We start from the raw sequence: 10455 nt of genomic DNA on the forward strand, positions 1-10455 counted from the left end.
GCAACAGGACATGGACTTTGTATTTTCTTGATGGGTTTTAATGATTGTATTACATGATGATCGAAACATGGAATGAATGTTTTATTCCATTCAATATGCAAATGTGATATTTAATATAATAGAATGCAAGCCATGCTAAGGGTTTTATATTTTAAAATGGTTCTAAACAGCCAGCCTCCAATTACTGAAGTCAGCAGGGTCCACCTTTCACCAGCATTATCTAGATGTTCATTTTAATCAACAACTCCAACCAACAAAAGTGCATTTTATTCTACATTAGGTTAATTCCCTGAAATCATTTCATATAAAAGTCCAATTAATGTAGCATGAGTAGTCGCTACATTCCACTGATATTTGTAACTTACCAGTGAGACCAAACATTCATTCAACTTTTACTTGGTACATGTTTTTTGTTTTGTTTTTTTCACATTTTCTTAATAAAATTGTTTATGCTTGCTTTTTTCCTGAGAGTGAGGTGAGAAGATTTTTATTTATATATGTATCTTGTGTACAGAACTGGAGTCTGGATGCAGTTAGTCTAGCTTAGCATACAGACTGGAAAGGGGTAACCGCTATCCTGGCTTTGTCCAAAGTAAAAAAAAAAAAAAAAAACACTTACCAACACCTCTAAAGCCCCCATTTTAACAAGCTTTAACTGGTTAATTGTATCTGTACACAAACAGAAATGTAAAAATTATAGTTTGTGGTTGGAACTATTTCTTTACAAAGACCAATTTATCCATCCGCCCAGTACTTTTCTATAGTGTCTGCGGCTACAGTGCGAGTTGCCGGATACGCACTTAGTGAACACAGGTTTTTGGTATAGCTCATACAGGCATGAAGGCACCAAACCTATCAAAGTCACGTAAATACAAGACTTGGAAGGTGTAGGATTGTTTTGTCAAAAAAGTAGTTCCAGCATGAAACTTCCCCTAAATCCACAAATTGGTGTTTCAACATATGTTTGTGTACACATATAACCAATGATATACAATCTTAATTGGTGAGCTTTAAGATTTCTTATATATTTGGACAGAACCAGACTTGATGCATCCCTATGCTTCCGGTCTTTATGTTAAGCTAAGCTAACCACATCCTGACACCCATGTACACATCCATCTTCTTATCCCATTCTCTGAAAGAAAGTGAATAAGCCTATTTCCCAATATGTTGAACTGTTCCCTCTTTCAGACTACCCTGCTGCAAAAAGCTTACTTCTGATAATAACATCCCTTTTCCAAGACAAACCATTTATTTTACTGCTAACATATTCATTACTTTAAGGTAAAATAACACGATATAAAGTGTCTAAAGATTCATTGCACTCACCACCATCATACAGACAGCTTGACTTGATCACATCCAAATGGATGCAAACACCAAAAGTACTCCAGGTCTTGTTTCACTTTGTGGGTTTATGTTTGTGACTGATCACAAGGTTTCATTTATATGATGGAAATACATGTTACAATGTTAAAACAACCCTGTTGTTTTATCATCTTTGCTCTTTGCTTCTTCTTCACTGCTCTCAGGCCAAAGAACTATTTGGGTTATTTATGAAAGTACTGTTGATGGGATTTCAAACTGTACAAATGAGTTCTGCACTGTGATAATCACAAACCTGCATATTCCAGTTACTTACTTATCAGTTGTTGAGCCTGTAATTAAAAGTAAACACAGTCATTGAATAAAATTTCAGTTCATACTCAAATACACTTTCTACACTTCAGCCCCTTGCTGGTCTCCCACAGCTGTTCATGATGCTCTAGTGTACCACAAATTAGGTTTCACTGCTCAAATGCTGAACTCATCATGTACAGTAAATTGATCCTGTCCAGCAGGCTGTTCAAATCTTTACTGATCAAATCTTTCCTCATGCTAAGTGCCTCAAATGTCCTTTGGCAGGTTGACAATGTGTACTGTATAATTTGGTGGCTCACTCTCCTCTAATAAATGTACATACCTTATGAAAACATGGTGTGGTTGGTGTTTCGTGTTGAGTTGATCACAAACGATTGCACTGTTAATATTTATAGTTATAGTTATATAGCACAGAGATGAAAGGAGGTGGCCTATCCTTCCACCTTTTGTGTAATGCAGATGGTGCTGAAAACATCCACACGAGGGCAGCACAAGACAAAAAATAAACATTTAAGGGATGATTTGGAAAATCACATAGATCATGTTATTGAAAACTCTAAAGCCTACCCTTTGATATGCTACTGTAAGATAGCTTGGGATAGTGCCATACTTTCAACATTTGGAATGATTATATACACTCAGTTGCCAGTTCTTTAGGTACACATTAGGTTTACTAGCTAAAACTAAAGCAGTCTAATCCAGGCTTTGTCATACAAGGAATTTAACTTGGTATGTAGGTGCGTAACAATATAAATATAAATAAATAGCAAGAAAAAAGGACTGCATATATATATATATATATATATATATATATATATATATTTTGTTCGACCTAAGGATTTACAAATATCTTCTTTTATTAGGTACTTTTAGTAGTATTTTATTAAGTATACTTCTATGTAAGTTTATTCTATTGATAAATTTACCTTGACATCGTGTACATGGACGCGAGTCATCAGACATATATATATATATATATATATATATATATAGTAAGGTTTGATTGGGAATCATGTTTAAATTGGATCTGTAATTAATACTTGCATGCTATGAATAAATCATAAAATCATCTCATAGATAAGGTAAACAGTTGGACTGCAAATGGCATCAATTACATCCTCTACAAGAATATCACAGACCTCTTGAGTTGATGTCAAATGCATTGTGTTCCCTTGTTACATCCTACCCCAATACCGGTGTAGGTTGTAACACATGCTGGGGTAAGTTGTTACATTTAAATTTTAGACAAAAGAAGCACAAACAGATACACTATACTATATGATATGCTTCAAAAAGTTATATAAAAGAATGTTTCTCTCTCACTGTAATAGACTATGTCTGATGACTCGCGTCCATGTACACAATGTGTATGTAAATTTATCAATAGAATAAACTTCCATAAAAGTATACTTAATAAAATACTACTAAAAGTAACTAATAAAAGAAGATGTTTGTACATCCTTAGGTCTTACAAAAAAGAAGTGCGTGTCTGTGTGTATCTATGTGGGTACACAGTCAGTGCTTGAAGTGGGCTGGTACTCACCGGTATGCAGTTCCAGCACTTCTATATTTTACTCATTGGCGTACCGGGACTTATTCTTGCGCACTCCATTGGCGGAGTACAGAAAAGATCGAGTGCTGATAAACACGCCATCATGTGAACAACATGTGAATGAGAAGTACTGGTCACTGTTGACAAATGAATGCTGGTAACCCTGGAGTGCAGGCTTGGTGGGCCAAGACTGCAAAGAGCACTCTGTAAAATATAAAAATCAAGAAAGTCCCTAGTTTTATGTATAGGGGATGGTTGTAACAATTTTTAAAGAAGTGTTGCAACCCACCCCACCCCTGTCAGCCAATGTTTAGCTAGCTGTATTACCATAGTGGTTTGAAATTAGAAAGGAAAACATGCATCGCATGTTGCCGAAGAAAATACATTTCAGTCTAATTTTAATCAAACAATTTTATCTGGAATAGTATAGATACTAAACTAAAAATATAATCTTGGCAAAAGAAAATTCTTTTTTAATTTTTTTCTCTACATATTCTGAATGCACCTCTTTCCAGACTTGACAACCACCATGCCTGAGGAAGCAGGTAAATACTGAAATGATCACCTAACTCCTATCTTATCTCTAATTGGTGTTGTTACAACTCTCCCCATGTTACAACCATACCCGGTCTCCCCTACAAGTGCATATTTTCACATACTATCACATGTTCGTTGCCCTATTTTATTTTATCTATAATTGAGCAAACACACGCGAACAAGCCATTCAAAAAACTATGCACACTCTATAAAGATTAACTTTCAGGGCACAAAGATAACCGCCACCTCAGCCACCTCCACCGTGGCCACCCATCCCTCAGTTTCCTCCTATCCTCAATCAGCACCACCCACTCAGCCCTCTGCAAGATTGCAAGCCTTTTTTCCCATTACTGGAGCTCTATTCTGGTGATCTGGGTTCCTGTGGCCATTTCCTGCTTCATTGTTCTCTTGTGTTTCAGCAGCAGCCAGCCACCTACTCCTCAGATAAGATAAGATGTTCCTTTTTATCCCCATAGGGAGAATTCCAATTCACACAGAAGCAACGAGTAAGGAGTAAACATACAAGAGAGAAGCAAGATTACAATGTACAGGTCAAAACATTATCTGCTCTGGCAATGCAATGCAACGCAAATGAGTGGGACCACAAGCCAGGTCAAGAGCCGCACGTTGTTGTCTTGTTAATTTGTCCTTTTTGTGCTTCTAATATGCCTTCCAGCAGCGCCTCTCTGCGATCCGGTTTTGTTCAGCTCTCTGCACAGCTGGATATTCCACAAGAATTACCACATATTTCAAGGTATTCTTACTTTTAAAAGGAATTTTTACAACAAGAATGCCCTTCAGCAAAATTAGTACCTTAGGATAATTATGACAAAAACATTGACTAAAATTAGACTACAATTAAAACAGAGGTCCACAGACAAAATATGTCTAAAACAAAGGAAAACAGATGTGACTTTAAACCTACTACAATTTCTAGTAAGTAATTAAGACTAAAACTTAATTTAAAATTCTTGTCAAAATTAAGACAAAGACAAAGAAACAGCTGATCAGTCATGTGAGTTAGATGTTTGCTACATCAGAACTTATTCAGCAAATGTGTTTCCATCTCCCATTTAGTGCATTAACTCTGTTTCAAAAAGGCAAAAACCTACTCTAGCAAGCGTAAAAACATTTTAGCGAAATTGAGGACGATTTTTCAAATTTGTAGTTTCCATCAACCTTTTCTACAAAACACGACTAGTGTCTCTAAAGAGAAAGAGTTGCACATGTCAGTTGAGAGTCTCTATCGGTGGAGATGGGTGATGCTGGGTGCTGTAGTGTTGTCAAGGTGGGAGGTACTGGGTACTGTAGTGCTGTCGAGTCTGATGGCTGATGGCACAGATGAGCCTTCTAAGAGCTTTGAGGCGCAGGGCTGGATTATTCTCTGACTGAAAGTGCTCATGAGCTGCCTCAGCTCAGCATAAAGAGGATGAGAGGGGTTGGGCATGATGGCTTTCAGCTTCACTCTCATCCTCCTCTCAGTCAATATCTACACACTGTCCAGTTCCATCCCCACCACCAAGCTGGCCTTCTTCACCAGCTTGCCCAGTTTGTTGGCGCCACGAGTCCCGGTGCCACTTCCCCAACACACCACGGCAAAAAAGATGGCACTGGTTACTACAGACTGGTAGAACATCCGTAGCAACCTTGTGCACACATGGAAGGACCTGAGCCTCCTCAGGAAGAACAATCTGCTCTGTCCTTTCCTGGAGACGGCCTCCATGTTGTCCATCCAGTCCAGTTTGTTTAGTTGCACCTGTTGAATAATTCCTTGTTGATTAGTTCTTTTTCTATATTTATACACTTACCTAGCCAACTGTAACATACACAATGGTAGTAAGGCACCTGCTGTAAGTCACATACGCCAGGCCTGAGATCATGGCAAACTGAGGCCAAGAATGAGATCATGACACATTGTGATTAATGGCGCCTGGTACTGCAAGGTACGGCCAGGTACTGCATGAAACCAAGCTTTGCACTGCCAAAACTAAAAACTTGTATGAGACACAGCACCCTCATGGTTGGCATTGTTGAATCATGTACTTCTTTATTGAATCATGTTATGCATGTATCAAATATGTTATTCCTTATTAATTCTTTTAAAAAATACAATTGTAAGTGTTCGAGTTTTAATGGTGTCAAATTATGCCTGTATAACTTTAAAAAAAATACGGTGAGACTAAAGTTGAAACATATTGGTGAATTTCTAATCCAGTAATGTCAAAAATATAAAGAAAGATAAATTGTAACAATAATTACATATAATAATGGAATGGAAATTGTGACATTAATGAAAGGGTTAATTTGGTAAAACAGTACGAGAAAACGGCCATTAGATGGCAGTAGAGGATAAGAAACACTATAGGTGGAGTTAAGTTATAACGCCCACCTGGAAGGAGGAGATAAGGTGGAGTTAAGGTGTAACGCCCACCTAAGAGGAGGAGCTTAAGGTGAATATAAGGCGATGTTCGCTGACCACCAACTCAGTTCCATCCTGAGACCTGCAGGGATGTTGCTCGGGTTTATCTGTCCTTCATTGGAATAAACTCTTTTGCACCAACTCTTGACCGTCTCCAGTGAAGTTTTTGACTACGCAGTTTTTGACTAAAGAAGAAGATCTAATAGAGTAATTTTATTGAGTTTAATACGTTGGTTAGGGTAGGGACCAGGTCTTCCACTGGCCTGGCCGGTCCTTATTTCCGACCCGACACACCCCCAGGAACTTATAGGTGTCTACCATCTCCAACCCCTCCCCCCTAATTATGATTGAGTGGGGGGGTCTCTTGCTGCATCAGAAGTCAACCACCAGCACCTTGGTATTTCCTATTTTGAGCTGGAGGTCGTTACTTTCACACCAGCACCTTGGTATTTCCTATTTTGAGCTGGAGGTCGTTACTTTCACACCATCCAATAAAGCTCTCTATTCATTCTCTGTACTCCTCCCTATCTGTAATACAGCCGACAATGGAGGAGTCACCTGAGAACGTCTGTAGGTAGCTTGCTCCCAAGTGAAAGTCTGTAGGTGGCTTGCTCCCAAGTGAAAGTCTGTAGGTGGCTTGTTCCCAGCTGAGAGCTTCTCTGTCAGCTGGAGAGGCAGGATGGTGTCAAAAGCACTGAAGAAGTCAAAGAACTCTCCAGGTGAGTGTAAGCTCTTTGTGGCAGGTAGATGATGGCATCATCCACACTAATGTGCTGCAGAAACTGTCTCCATGCCATACTCAGGATAAGCTGCACCCCTGCGCATTATTCAGCTCCCTTCTGTCTCCAGCTGAACAGAACTATGATGTGGGACACCAAGAGTTATTGGCTGTAGTGTTAGCTTTAGAGGAATGGAGACACTGGCTGGAAGGAGTGGAAGAACCTTTTGTGGTCTGGACGCACCACATAAATGTCCGGTAAGCGGTTGAACTCCTGCCAGTCTCGGTGGTCTGTATTTTTGGGGAGGTTCAACTTCACACTTGACATACCGTCCTAGGTCTCATTACAGTAAACATGATGCTCTCTCCCGGCAGTTTAATCCTGAGAGGTCGAGTATCAAGCCTGAGATCATCCTGCCTCCTTCCTGTCTGGTGGACACTGCTTCCTGGGACACTGAGACCGAGGTGCCTACATAACATAATGGGCCTCCTCATTATGCTCACCCTTATCCAGGTACATTGACATTTACATTTACTCATTTGGCAGACGCTTTTATCCAAAGCTACTTACATTTGAGGAACAACATACAAGCATCAACAGAGCATCAACTACAGATCTACAACTGACAGTACATACTAGTAAGAGTAGCAATAAATACTAGTAAGAGCTCACATTACATATCACATCAATGGGGTAGATACCTAGGGAAGGAAGTAAGAGTTAACAAAAAGTGCAATCAAAACAAGATAATTGTAGGGGATAGAAGAAGAAGAGCACAGGAAGTGCATGTTAGAGGTTAGGAGTTAGAGGTGTTATAAGAGGAAGTGTTCTTGGAAGAAATGAGTTTTCAAGAGCTTCTTGAAGTTAGAGAGGGACGCCCCTGCTCTGATTGCGTGTGGTGAGAGATGAGAATAGTCGGGACTGGGATTGCTTTGCGTGAAGGGATGGCAGAGCCAGGCGCCGTTCGATGGAGGAGCGTAGCGGCCGAGAAGGAACGTAAGTTTGTATTATGGAGTTTAGGTAGATGGGTGCAGACCCAGTAGTCACTCTGTATGCAAGCATTAGTGACTTGAATTTGATTCTGGAGGCCACGGGGAGCCAGTGGAGGTCACTGAGTAATGGAGTGACATGAGTCCTTTTGGGCTGATCAAAAACCAGACACGCTGCTGTGTTCTGAACCATTTGTAAGGGTTTCACTGCACAGGCTGGAAGAGGAGGGCATTGCAATAGTCGATGCGAGAGATAACCATGGCCTGTACCAGAAGCTGGGTGGTGTACTGAATGATGTAAGGCCTAATTTTCCTTATGTTGTATAGAGCAAAGCGGCATGACCGAGAGACAGCAGCAACATGGTCCTGTTAATCACTTGTTTGTTTCTGATCCTGTCAAGTCCTAGGTCCTTCCGTGGGATCACTCCTCCAGGCTCGAGTGCCATCCTGGTTTCCACCATACCTTCATCTGCCAACGTTTCTCGTGGCCATCCATTTCCCCCGACACCCAAGCCTTCGTGTCTGGCTTCTCCATCTGTGCCCACAGCAAAGCATCACACCAGCCTCCAGCAGGCCTCCCACGCCCCCTTCCTATCCCCAGCAGACCCTGATCTCTCTTTGCCGTGGACTTTGTCACCAACCTGCCTCCATCAGAAGGTAACACAGTTATTTTGACCATAGTGGATAGATTCTCTAAGGCTGTGCACTTTGTTCCCCTGTCTAAACTGCCTTCTGCAGCTGAGACTGCAGACCTGGTGGTCCATCATGTGTCTAGAGTCCCTGGAATAGCTCAGGTAGGGGCAGGTTGAAGGTATGTTTCCATTTGCCTGATAAACGGGAATTGCATGACCTGGGAGATTCCCTGCATTCAGTCTTCCATGATGGAAAAGATAATAAACCTCTTCATCAGGAGAACAGTATGGTTAGCAGTATTTTGGCTCGTACATGCATTTGCCAGTATGTTTGTAATCGCTTTCATTGCTCTGACAATAGATTTCTTGCTGATTCACGTAGTGTCACACTTGTTACATCTGTCCAGATTAATCACATCGAAAACACAAGATTCTATATGTTCAGACTTTCGTTCAATACACAAACTAGACACACACACACACACACACACACACACACACACACACACACACAGACACACACACACACACACACAGGCTGTCCACGAATAGTCGAAGATTCGATGCTTCAATGGGCAGAGCCTGATTCGACTGTCAATGTCACAGTCGAAGCTTCGCAGCGAAATAAGGATCATGCCATTTTGGCGATATGGGGGTGCTCAGCGTCTGATTTTACATAGAACTACCAGTTTTCTCCCAATAAGTTAATATACAGCCTGTTACAATATACATTTCAACGTTTAATGCTGTAACCAAAAAAAATTTTAAAAGAATAAAGCTTTCAATTTTTTTTTTAAAAGTGCGTGAATAAATCCAAAATTGTAACCCTAACCCTGGGTCGTCAGTGCGCATGTGTAGGCGTAGCGTGTATGTGTGTAGTAGCAAAAGAGGAACACTTTCTGAAGAGACGGAGCCCCAGCTTCACTGGTGTTGTGCCGAGTTGTCCGCACCTCGCAGGACTTTCAGATAATTTATCACCGTTGATGAACCACAAAAAGAATATTTTAGCTTTTTTAAATAGCCGGCTACTTGAAATAGACCTACAAGGAACCATGACGTGCATGCAGTTGTTGGCAGCATGGCATGCACGCAAAACTGCACAAGACCAGTGAATGACAGGCGAGAGAGAGAGAGAGAGAAAAGGGTCTTCAAAAAGCCTCAGTTTAGCTGGAAATGTACAGTGTACAGAGACTGCAGCTTCTCAAGATTAAAGTGGAGCCACCATGTGTGTCTCAATGTTAAGTACTACTAGCCAATCAGAAGCAGAGTAGGGCGGGTCCTGAAAAGCCACTAAACATGGCTTCAGTTCAGCTGTACCAGCTTAGCAAAATGTTTCAGAGTGGTGAGTTATTAATTTAATTCACATCAAGTTTTAGCTGAGCTCTGTCTTTACATCACAGAAACAAGGCAAGGCAAGTTTATTTGTATAGCACATTTTAACAACAAGGTAATTCAAAGTGCTTTACATAAAACATAAAAGCAACAGGGAAATATAATAAAAGTTACAGTGTTACAATCAGGGTTAAAAGAGTTAAATGGAAATATTTAATTAAAAGCAATGATAAAAAGCTAAAAACAAATAAAAAGAAAACAGGACAGTAAAAGTTACAGTGCAGTGTAAGTTATCAATAAAAAGAAAAATAATTAAAAGCAATGTTAAAAAGAAAAGTCTTCAGTCTTAATTTAAAAGAACTGACAGTTTCAACAGACCTGCAGTTATCTGGGAGTTTGTTCCAGATATACGGAGCATAATAACTGAACGCTGCTTCTCCTTGTTTAGTTTTGACTCTGGGGACAGAAAGCAGACCTGCCCCAGATGACCTGAGAGGTCTGGATGGTTCGTAACGAAGCAGAAGATCAGAAATGTCCTAAACTATTTAGTGCTTTATAAACTAACAGCAGGATTTTGAAATCAATTCTTTGACATACAGGAAGCCAATGTAAAGACCTCGGAACTGGATTGATG

This window comes from Micropterus dolomieu, linkage group LG14, assembly GCF_021292245.1.
Source record: "Micropterus dolomieu isolate WLL.071019.BEF.003 ecotype Adirondacks linkage group LG14, ASM2129224v1, whole genome shotgun sequence".
NCBI classification, from domain to species: domain Eukaryota; kingdom Metazoa; phylum Chordata; class Actinopteri; order Centrarchiformes; family Centrarchidae; genus Micropterus; species Micropterus dolomieu.